General features: G+C 32.6%; 1 long non-coding RNA gene across 1 annotated transcript; it reads left to right on the top strand.

The window, feature by feature from the left end:
• The first annotated feature begins 1,726 nt into the window (after nt 1–1,726).
• On the top strand, nt 1,727–3,351 carry LOC147007414 (uncharacterized). The gene is made up of 3 exons (XR_015054207.1): nt 1,727–2,569; nt 2,667–2,861; nt 2,959–3,351. It is a non-coding gene; the product is annotated as an uncharacterized LOC147007414 (long non-coding RNA).
• The last annotated feature ends 9,447 nt before the right edge of the window (nt 3,352–12,798 follow it).

Here is a 12,798-nt window from a genome sequence, read left to right as displayed (position 1 = left end):
AATGATGAGCTCCACATTGCAGATACGTCCAGCAGGTGACTCGATTTGTACCTTGCAAAGAATTTTGTCTTTTATCGGAATGGCATGGTTCATGTAAAGTACAGTCAGATCAGGGATGATCACCTCACATACATCTTTCTGGGCAGAGCAGTAGACTATTGAGAGGTGTCCCACTTTCCTGCATGAATTTCATTTTACCTTTAAAGCAGGGCAAGAAGGCACATTTGCAAGGTGGTTTGCAGGCACACACCTGTCACAGGTACAGTAGTTTTTCATGGATGAAAAATCTGCAACTCAGATGAAGGTGAAGCAATTGCACATTTGATGCTGATCGCTTGGACAGATGCTGAATCAGTTAGAAGGTTTGCATTCAGTAATGCCGATTCTGTTTGACAGGCCATAATAACCGCTTTTGTTAAAGTAAGGTTTGGATCCAACAGTAATTTTTCACGAATCCTGGTATTCGAAACACGTTCCATCAGTTGATCACACAGCATCTCCTATTCCCTTTCACTGACTCACTGGCCGCGGAAAGTTCACGCAAGGCCACAATGCATTGATTGATGGTCTCATCAGGCCTCTGAGCCGGAAACATCACGCAAGGCCACAATGCATTGATTGATGGTCTCATCAGGCCTCTGAGCCGGAAAGTTCACGTAAGGCTGCAGCATATTGTTATGGACCCGGTGTTCGAGTTTCACCATGAGGGGAAGCACTCGAGTTTCTCTCGAACACCCAGTCTTGAGGCCACCGGGCATGAATAACTTTGTGCTCCGGCGGGTTGTTAAGCAACCACAAGCAGAGATTGGTACTGCCAATCCAGCAGGGTTACACTACCCCACATGATACATTACGTGTGGATGGCCACACCGAGAGAGGGGGCGGGGGAGGGATCTCGTGCCCTCAATGCGTACTCTAATTAACTCACCGGATCAGGTGCAGCCGAGCAGAGCTGTAAGTACATACCAGCAAAGAAGAGCAAATTATGTGGGGTAAAACTTCCCGGCCAAACTGGGAAAAGACGCGACAAACTGGGTACATTTATAACACAAGCAGGTTTATTCTAAGGAGGTAGGGCAAAAGGGCATCTGAATACTTACAACGAACAATAAAGCACACAGCGCAGAACTTCATATACATATATATATATATATATATATATATATATATATATATATATATATATATATATATATATATATATATATATATATATATATATATATATATATATATATATATATATATATATACATATATACATATATATATATACATATATATATATATACATATATACATATATATATACATATACATATACATATATATATATATATATATATATATATATATATATATATATATATATATATATATATATATATATATATATATATATATATATATATATATACATATATACATATATATACATATATATATATATACATATATATATATATATATATATATATACATATATACATATATATACATATATACATATATACATATATATACATATATATAAGTAGGGTAAGAATACTGATTCTGGCTCACTTTTCCCCATGTAAATGAATGGGGGATTTTCAGCGATTTATATTTTTTTTCCCTAAAAATAAATCCCCTTTTTATCCCAAGGTATATTTATTTGTCTCCCCTTTTAACCTGGAGGTTGAACCTCATTGAATTGAACACCTGGGGGTTGAACAGCTCACTCATTGAACCTATAAAGATTTGTTCATTCTCAAATTCCTTCAATAGTTTAATTTTCTTTGCACAATAATCCCCATCTAAAATATTGACAAACAAAACATTTGAATCTTTATATTTTTTAAGATATCCCTTTTGTGCCATTACGAAATGATAAACTTCTCTTAATGCTCTTGTTTGACCACCTCCTGAGCCACAGGTTATTTTTTGTTAAGCCCCGCCCACTTTTCTTTAAGCCCCGCCCACTTTTGCTAAGCTCCGCCCACTTTTCATAAGGTATTTTTCCTAAGCCACGCCCACTTTTCCTAAGCCCCGCCCACTTTTGCTAAGCTCCGCCCACTTTTCATGAGGTATTTTTTCTAGGCCACGCCCACTTTTCCTAAGCCCCGCCCACTTTTGCTAAGCTCCGCCCACTTTTCATGAGGTATTTTTTCTAAGCCACGCCCACTTTTCCTAAGCCCCGCCCACTTTTGCTAAGCTCCGCCCACTTTTCATGAGGTATTTTTCTAAGCCACGCCCACTTTTCCTAAGCTCCGCCTACTTTTGCTAAGCCCCGCCCACTCTTACATCATTTCCAGTTCATCTCTGACTCACAAAGAAATCACTAGAAAATTACAGGATGTTATGGTTTTGAAAAATTTCCCAATGAAGGCTTGCCTAGGCTTGCCCAGGGAATTTCCAAAGGAAACCACACCCACCAGTCTTTCTCTATAAAAGCTTCAAACCCAGGCTCCATTTTAAACATTTGTTCTTGCTGGCAATGGTGTTCTGTGTGCTTGTCTCGAACTGTCTGTCTTCTATGGAACTAAACCTTCAAGTTGATGAACTGGATTCAAACCTCTTATCTATTGAGGTAAGATTTTTTATTTTCCTATTTTCAAACTTTGATTGAAGCATACTCATTTAATAATTAAATAACTTAATTAATACATTATTATTTTCTCTCACAGGAAATTGTGTCTGAAATACGAAATGAAAATACTGCTTTTGCTACAACTTTGGGGGAAATTGTTGGCTTGGTTGAAGACCTTATGAGCGACCAAGACCTTGAGTGGGATGACTTTGGTGTTCCTTGGAACTCTCTGTCTTGTATGGAACTAAACCTTCAAGTTGATGAACTGGATTCAAACCTCTTATCTATTGAGGTAAGATTTTTTATTTTCCTATTTTCAAACTTTGATTGAAGCATACTCATTTAATAATTAAATAACTTAATTAATACATTATTATTTTCTCTCACAGGAAATTGTGTCTGAAATACGAAATGAAAATACTGCTTTTGCTACAACTTGGGGCGAAATTGTTGGCTTGGTTGAAGACCTTATGAGCGACCAAGACCCACAGAACGAGTTCGTCCTTGATGACCCAACCAAAGAGTTATACCTTGGAGACCAGCAAAATCCTGAAAAAGAGTTTTACAGCAATAGTACTCATTGTGAGTTATCAAGACAATACCCACTGAACAAGTTATACCTTGATGAGCCAGAATACAAGTTTTACCTTGGAGACTCACAAATTTTGAAAAAATCAGTAAATGAGTTCTGCCTTGATGGTTTAAATAACTACCTTGGAGACTCAGGAAAAGGGTTCTGCCAAGATGGTTCTAAATATGGGGCCTACCTTGGAGACTCACAAATTTTAAAAAATCAGTAAATGAGTTCTGCCTTGATGGTTTAAATAACTACCTTGGAGACTCAGGAAAAGGGTTCTGCCAAGATGGTTCTAAATATGGGGCCTACCTTGGAGACTCACAAATTTTGAAAAATCAGTAAATGAGTTCTGCCTTGATGGTTTAAATAACTACCTTGGAGACTCAGGAAAAGGGTTCTGCCAAGATGGTTCTAAATATGGGGCCTACCTTGGAGACTCACAAATTTTGAAAAAATCAGTAAATGAGTTCTGCCTTGATGGTTTAAATAACTACCTTGGAGACTCAGGAAAAGGGTTCTGCCAAGATGGTTCTAAATATGGGTCCTACCTTGGAGACTCACAAATTTTGAAAAAATCAGTAAATGAGTTATCCTTAAGAGACTTTGTAAGTTGGTTTTACTTTGAATACTTGAAATGTGGGTTCTGGATTGATAACTCACAATGTGATACATATCTTGGAAACTCAACGGGAATGTGGTTATACCTTGAAGACTTGGAAAGTTGGGTTTATGTTGGACACTTGAAACTTTTTTGGGGGCTTTTATTTATTTATTTATTTATTTATTATTATTATTATTTTATTTATTTATATTTTGGAGACTTTTGGAGTTGCTATCACTCTTTGGGATCTAAACCTATCGATGTAGTTCTTTGTCGGATGGTGCTTGATGGGAGCAAGATCAAGAAAGTTCTGGGAAGAAAGTGCAGGCTTACTCCCCCTTTTTACGTCATCAAACCTGAAAGCCTTAAAAGACAGAATTGGAAGAAGAGAAAAAAAAAAAAAAATATACATTGTTCGTTCTGGGAAGAAAGTGCAGGCTTACTCCCCCTTTCTACGTCATCAAACCTGAAAGCCTTAAAAGACAGAATTGGAAGAAGAAAAAAAAAACGTAAAAATATATATATATAGATGGAAATCTCATTTTGAAAAAGACTGTGTTGGGTGAGGATTGAGTTGGGGTTGAGATTTTGAATGTGAGGGTTGGGGTTGAGATTTTGAATGTGAGGGTTGGGACACACACACATACACACCAACAAACAAAGTTAAGCCTTGACTATTCAGTTGAGGATTCTGTGTTTGGGGTTCACAGATCTAAGAACGTCCCCCTTGACACACATTATATACTGTTATACACCTCGGACTTGGCCCTCGAGTGTCCACAACGGTGTATAGTAGGAGGGAGTGAAGCGCCAACCTATTGCTCCCATTGCACACACACACACAAACAAAAGTTAAGCCTTGACTATTCAGTTGAGGATTCTGTGTTTGGGGTTCACAGATCTAAGAACGTCCCCCTTGACACACATTATATACTGTTATACACCTCGGACTTGTCCCTCTAGTGTCCACAAAGGTGTATTATCTGCTTAGTTTTGTCTTTTGTAATTCCTGTGAATAAAATGAACCTAAAATCTCTTCCCCTTCCAAATCATATATTTTATAAGTCCAAGGAACTGTATCTATTACATCAACAATTTTAAAAAGTTCTTTCGTCCATCGTTCAGTAAAACCCTTTTCAAAAAGAAATATTCTAATTGAACACCTAGTCAATGAACAGCTAAAAATCAAGTCAATGAAAAGAAAGAAAGAATCACAATTGAACATCCACTCAATGAACTGTTAATATTCTAATTGAACACCTACTCAATGAACTGTTAATATTCTAATTGAACACCTACTCAATGAACTGTTAATATTCTAATTGAACACCTACTCAATGAACTGTTAATATTCTAATCAATGAAAAGAAAGAAAGAATCCTAATTGAACACCTACTCAATGAACTGTTAATATTCTAATTGAACACCTACCCATCAAGTCAATGAAAAAGAAAGAAAAGAATCAAGATGAACACCTAGTTAATGAACAGAAAGAAAGAATCCATATGAACACCTACCCAATGAAAAAGAAATAATCTAATCAATAAACTGTTAATATTCCAATTGAACACCTAGTTAATGAACTGTTAATATATTCTAATTAAACACCTAGTTAATGTACAGAAAGAATCCATATGAACACCTACTCAATGAAAAAGAAATATTCTAATCAATGTACAGAAAGAAAGAATCCTAATTGAACATCTACTCATCTAATCAATGAAAAGAAAGAAAGAATCACAATTGAACATCTACTCAATAAACTGTTAATATATTCTAATTGAACACCTAATCAATAAACTGTTAATATATTCCAATTGAACACCTAGTTAATGTACAGAAAGAAAGAATCCATATGAACACCTACTCAATGAACAGCTAAAAATCAAGTCAATGAAAAAGAAAGAAAAGAATCAAGATGAACACCTAGTTAATGAACAGAAAGAAAGAATCAAGATGAACACCTAGTTAATGTACAGAAAGAAAGAATCCATATGAACACCAAGTCAATGAAAAGAAAGAAAGAATCCTAATTGAACACCTAATCAATAAACTGTTAATATATTCCAATTGAACACCTACTCAATGAACAGAAAGAAAAGAATCAAGATGAACACCTACTAATCAAGTCAATGAAAAAGAAAGAAAAGAATCAAGATGAACACCTAGTTAATGAACAGAAAGAAAGAATCCATATGAACACCTACTCAATGAAAAAGAAAGAAAGAATCCATATGAACACCTAGTTAATGAACTGTTAATATTCTAATTGAACACCTACTCAATGAAAAGAAAGAAAGAATCCTAATTGAACATCTACTCATCTAATCAATGAAAAGAAAGAAAGAATCCTAATTGAACACCAAGTCAATGAAAAAGAAAGAAAGAATCCTAATTGAACACCTACTCAATGAACTGTTAATATTCTAATTGAACACCTACTCATCTAATCAATGAACTGTTAATATATTCTAATTGAACACCTACTCAATGAACTGTTAATATATTCTAATTGAACACCTACTCAATGAACAGAAAGAAAAGAATCAAGATGAACACCTAGTTAATGTACAGAAAGAAATATTCTAATCAATGAACTGTTAATATATTCTAATTGAACACCTACTCATCTAATCAATGAACTGTTAATATATTCTAATTGAACACCTACTCAATGAACTGTTAATATATTCTAATTGAACACCTACTCATCTAATCAATGAACTGTTAATATATTCTAATTGAACACCTACTCATCTACTCGATGAAAAAAAGAAATAATCTAATCAATGAACTGTTAATATATTCTAATTGAACACCTAGTTAATGAACAGAAAGAAAAGAATCAAGATGAACACCTAGTTAATGAACAGCTAAAAATCTAGATGAACACCTACTCAATGAACTGATAATATTCTAATTGAACACCTACTTATCTACTCAATGAAAAAGATATATTCTAATCAATGAACTGTTAATATATTCTAATTGAACACCTACTCAATGAACAGAAAGAAAGAATCACAATTGAACATCTACTTATCTAATCAATGAACTGTTAATATATTCTAATTGAACACCTATTCAATGAACTGTTAATATATTCTAATTGAACACCTACCCATCAAGTCAATGAAAAAGAAAGAAAAGAATCAAGATGAACACCAAGTTAATGTACAGAAAGAAAGAATCCATATGAACACCTAATCAATAAACTGTTAATATATTCTAATTGAACACCTACTCATCTAATCAATGAAAAGAAAGAAAGAATCCTAATTGAACACCTACTCAATGAAAAAGAAAGAAAAGAATCAAGATGAACACCAAGTCAATGAAAAAGAAAGAAAAGAATCAAGATGAACACCTACTTATCTAATCAATGAAAAGAAAGAAAGAATCCTAATTGAACACCTAATCAATGAACTGTTAATATATTCCAATTGAACACCCACTCAATGAACAGAAAGAAAAGAATCAAGATGAACACCTACTAATCAAGTCAATGAAAAAGAAAGAAAAGAATCAAGATGAACACCTAGTTAATGAACAGCTAAAAATCAAGTCAATGAAAAAGAAAGAAAAGAATCAAGATGAACACCTACTCAATGAAAAAGAAAGAAAGAATCCTAATTGAACACCTAGTTAATGAACAGCTAAAAATCAAGATGAACACCTACTCAATGAACAGCTAAAAATCAAGTCAATGAAAAAGAAAGAAAAGAATCAAGATGAACACCTAGTTAATGAACAGCTAAAAATCAAGATGAACACCTACTCAATGAAAAGAAGAACCCAATGAATACCTTTCTTTTCCCTCATATCTATTTACTTTTTCTTGTTAAAAAGCTTTTTTTCCTAAATAATTCACGTTTTTATCAAGAAAATATAAGCTAAAAATAAAAAGTGAATTCACCAATTTTTTGGTTTTAATTAAAAAATTGGTGAATTCACTTTTTATTTTTAGCTTATATTTTCTTGATAAAAACGTGAATTATTTAGGAAAAAAAGCTTTTTTAACAAGAAAAAGTAAATAGATATGAGGGAAAAGAAAGGTATTCATTGGGTTCTTTCTTTTCATTGAGTCGGTGTTCATCTTGATTTTTAGCTGTTCATTAACTAGGTGTTCATCTTGATTCTTTTCTTTCTTTTTCATTGACTTGATTTTTAGCTGTTCATTGAGTAGGTGTTCATCTTGATTTTTAGCTGTTCATTAACTAGGTGTTCAATTAGGATTCTTTCTTTCTTTTTCATTGAGTAGGTGTTCATCTTGATTCTTTTCTTTCTTTTTCATTGACTTGATTTTTAGCTGTTCATTAACTAGGTGTTCATCTTGATTCTTTTCTTTCTTTTTCATTGACTTGATTTTTAGCTGTTCATTGAGTAGGTGTTCATCTAGATTTTTAGCTGTTCATTGAGTAGGTGTTCAATTGGAATATATTAACAGTTCATTGATTAGGTGTTCATCTTGATTTTTAGCTGTTCATTAACTAGGTGTTCAATTAGGATTCTTTCTTTCTGTTTATTGAGTAGGTGTTCATCTTGATTCTTTTCTTTCTTTTTCATTGACTTGATTTTTAACTGTTCATTGAGTAGGTGTTCATCTTGATTTTTAGCTGTTCATTAACTAGGTGTTCATCTTGATTCTTTTCTTTCTTTTTTATTGATTAGATGAGTAGATGTTCAATTAGGATTCTTTCTTTCTTTTCATTGATTAGATGAGTAGGTGTTCAATTAGAATATATTAACAGTTCATTAACTAGGTGTTCAATTGGGATTCTTTCTTTCTTTTCATTGAGTAGGTGTTCAATTAGAATATTAACAGTTCATTGAGTAGGTGTTCAATTAGAATATTAACAGTTCATTGAGTAGGTGTTCAATTAGAATATATTAACTGTTCATTGAGTAGGTGTTCATCTTGATTCTTTTCTTTCTTTTTCATTGACTTGATTAGTAGGTGTTCATCTTGATTCTTTTCTTTCTGTTCATTGAGTGGGTGTTCAATTGGAATATATTAACAGTTCATTGATTAGGTGTTCAATTAGGATTCTTTCTTTCTTTTCATTGATTAGATAAGTAGGTGTTCATCTTGATTCTTTTCTTTCTTTTTCATTGACTTGGTGTTCATCTTGATTCTTTTCTTTCTTTTTCATTGAGTAGGTGTTCAATTAGAATATATTAACAGTTCATTGATTAAATGAGTAGGTGTTCAATTAGAATATATTAACAGTTCATTGATTAGAATATTTCTTTCTGTACATTAACTAGGTGTTCATCTTGATTCTTTTCTTTCTGTTCATTAACTAGGTGTTCAATTAGAATATATTAACAGTTCATTGATTAGAATATTTCTTTCTGTACATTAACTAGGTGTTCATCTTGATTTTTAGCTGTTCATTAACTAGGTGTTCATCTTGATTTTTAGCTGTTCATTGAGTAGGTGTTCATCTTGATTCTTTTCTTTCTGTACATTAACTTGGTGTTCATCTTGATTCTTTTCTTTCTTTTTCATTGACTTGATGAGTAGGTGTTCAATTAGAATATTAACAGTTCATTGATTAGATAAGTAGGTGTTCAATTAGGATTCTTTCTTTCTGTTCATTGAGTAGGTGTTCAATTAGAATATATTAACAGTTCATTGATTAGAATATATCTTTTTCATTGAGTAGATAAGTAGGTGTTCAATTAGAATATTATCAGTTCATTGAGTAGGTGTTCATCTTGATTCTTTTCTTTCTTTTTCATTGACTTGATTAGTAGGTGTTCATCTTGATTCTTTTCTTTCTGTTCATTGAGTGGGTGTTCAATTGGAATATATTAACAGTTCATTGATTAGGTGTTCAATTAGGATTCTTTCTTTCTTTTCATTGATTAGATAAGTAGGTGTTCATCTTGATTCTTTTCTTTCTTTTTCATTGACTTGGTGTTCATCTTGATTCTTTTCTTTCTTTTTCATTGAGTAGGTGTTCAATTAGGATTCTTTCTTTCTTTTCATTGATTAGATGAGTAGGTGTTCAATTAGAATATATTAACAGTTTATTGATTAGGTGTTCATATGGATTCTTTCTTTCTGTACATTAACTTGGTGTTCATCTTGATTCTTTTCTTTCTTTTTCATTGACTTGATGGGTAGGTGTTCAATTAGAATATATTAACAGTTCATTGAGTAGGTGTTCAATTAGAATATATTAACAGTTCATTGATTAGATAAGTAGATGTTCAATTGTGATTCTTTCTTTCTGTTCATTGAGTAGGTGTTCAATTAGAATATATTAACAGTTCATTGATTAGAATATATCTTTTTCATTGAGTAGATAAGTAGGTGTTCAATTAGAATATTATCAGTTCATTGAGTAGGTGTTCATCTAGATTTTTAGCTGTTCATTAACTAGGTGTTCATCTTGATTCTTTTCTTTCTGTTCATTAACTAGGTGTTCAATTAGAATATATTAACAGTTCATTGATTAGATTATTTCTTTTTTTCATCGAGTAGATGAGTAGGTGTTCAATTAGAATATATTAACAGTTCATTGATTAGATGAGTAGGTGTTCAATTAGAATATATTAACAGTTCATTGAGTAGGTGTTCAATTAGAATATATTAACAGTTCATTGATTAGATGAGTAGGTGTTCAATTAGAATATATTAACAGTTCATTGATTAGAATATTTCTTTCTGTACATTAACTAGGTGTTCATCTTGATTCTTTTCTTTCTGTTCATTGAGTAGGTGTTCAATTAGAATATATTAACAGTTCATTGAGTAGGTGTTCAATTAGAATATATTAACAGTTCATTGATTAGATGAGTAGGTGTTCAATTAGAATATTAACAGTTCATTGAGTAGGTGTTCAATTAGGATTCTTTCTTTCTTTTTCATTGACTTGGTGTTCAATTAGGATTCTTTCTTTCTTTTCATTGATTAGATGAGTAGATGTTCAATTAGGATTCTTTCTTTCTTTTCATTGAGTAGGTGTTCAATTAGAATATTAACAGTTCATTAACTAGGTGTTCATATGGATTCTTTCTTTCTTTTTCATTGAGTAGGTGTTCATATGGATTCTTTCTTTCTGTTCATTAACTAGGTGTTCATCTTGATTCTTTTCTTTCTTTTTCATTGACTTGATTAGTAGGTGTTCATCTTGATTCTTTTCTTTCTGTTCATTGAGTAGGTGTTCAATTGGAATATATTAACAGTTTATTGATTAGGTGTTCAATTAGGATTCTTTCTTTCTTTTCATTGACTTGGTGTTCATATGGATTCTTTCTTTCTGTACATTAACTAGGTGTTCATCTTGATTCTTTCTTTCTGTTCATTAACTAGGTGTTCATCTTGATTCTTTTCTTTCTTTTTCATTGACTTGATTTTTAGCTGTTCATTGAGTAGGTGTTCATATGGATTCTTTCTTTCTGTACATTAACTAGGTGTTCAATTGGAATATATTAACAGTTTATTGATTAGGTGTTCAATTAGAATATATTAACAGTTTATTGAGTAGATGTTCAATTGTGATTCTTTCTTTCTTTTCATTGATTAGATGAGTAGATGTTCAATTAGGATTCTTTCTTTCTGTACATTGATTAGAATATTTCTTTTTCATTGAGTAGGTGTTCATATGGATTCTTTCTGTACATTAACTAGGTGTTTAATTAGAATATATTAACAGTTCATTAACTAGGTGTTCAATTGGAATATTAACAGTTTATTGATTAGATTATTTCTTTTTCATTGGGTAGGTGTTCATATGGATTCTTTCTTTCTGTTCATTAACTAGGTGTTCATCTTGATTCTTTTCTTTCTTTTTCATTGACTTGATGGGTAGGTGTTCAATTAGAATATTAACAGTTCATTGAGTAGGTGTTCAATTAGGATTCTTTCTTTCTTTTCATTGATTAGAATATTAACAGTTCATTGAGTAGGTGTTCAATTAGAATATTAACAGTTCATTGAGTAGGTGTTCAATTAGAATATTAACAGTTCATTGAGTAGGTGTTCAATTAGAATATTAACAGTTCATTGAGTGGATGTTCAATTGTGATTCTTTCTTTCTTTTCATTGACTTGATTTTTAGCTGTTCATTGACTAGGTGTTCAATTAGAATATTTCTTTTGAAAAGGGTTTTACTGAACGATGGACGAAAGAACTTTTAAAATTGTTGATGTAATAGATACAGTTCCTTGGACTTATAAAATATATGATTTGGAAGGGGAAGAGATTTTAGGTTCATTTTATTCACAGGAATTACAAAAGACAAAACTAAGCAGATAATACACCTTTGTGGACACTAGAGGGACAAGTCCGAGGTGTATAACAGTATATAATGTGTGTCAAGGGGGACGTTCTTAGATCTGTGAACCCCAAACACAGAATCCTCAACTGAATAGTCAAGGCTTAACTTTTGTTTGTGTGTGTGTGTGCAATGGGAGCAATAGGTTGGCGCTTCACTCCCTCCTACTATACACCGTTGTGGACACTCGAGGGCCAAGTCCGAGGTGTATAACAGTATATAATGTGTGTCAAGGGGGACGTTCTTAGATCTGTGAACCCCAAACACAGAATCCTCAACTGAATAGTCAAGGCTTAACTTTGTTTGTTGGTGTGTATGTGTGTGTGTCCCAACCCTCACATTCAAAATCTCAACCCCAACCCTCACATTCAAAATCTCAACCCCAACTCAATCCTCACCCAACACAGTCTTTTTCAAAATGAGATTTCCATCTATATATATATATTTTTACGTTTTTTTTTTCTTCTTCCAATTCTGTCTTTTAAGGCTTTCAGGTTTGATGACGTAGAAAGGGGGAGTAAGCCTGCACTTTCTTCCCAGAACGAACAATGTATATTTTTTGTTTTTTTTTTCTCTTCTTCCAATTCTGTCTTTTAAGGCTTTCAGGTTTGATGACGTAAAAAGGGGGAGTAAGCCTGCACTTTCTTCCCAGAACTTTCTTGATCTTGCTCCCATCAAGCACCATCCGACAAAGAACTACATCGATAGGTTTAGATCCCAAAGAGTGATAGCAACTCCAAAAGTCTCCAAAATATAAATAAAT

Source organism: Eptatretus burgeri, unplaced genomic scaffold (genome assembly GCF_056783735.1).
Source record: "Eptatretus burgeri isolate ZD-2024b unplaced genomic scaffold, Ebu_testis_v1 Ebu_testis_scaffold_193, whole genome shotgun sequence".
Lineage (NCBI taxonomy): Eukaryota > Metazoa > Chordata > Myxini > Myxiniformes > Myxinidae > Eptatretus > Eptatretus burgeri.
Note: the sequence above shows the minus strand (reverse complement) of the source record. Positions and strands in the feature narration are given on the sequence as shown.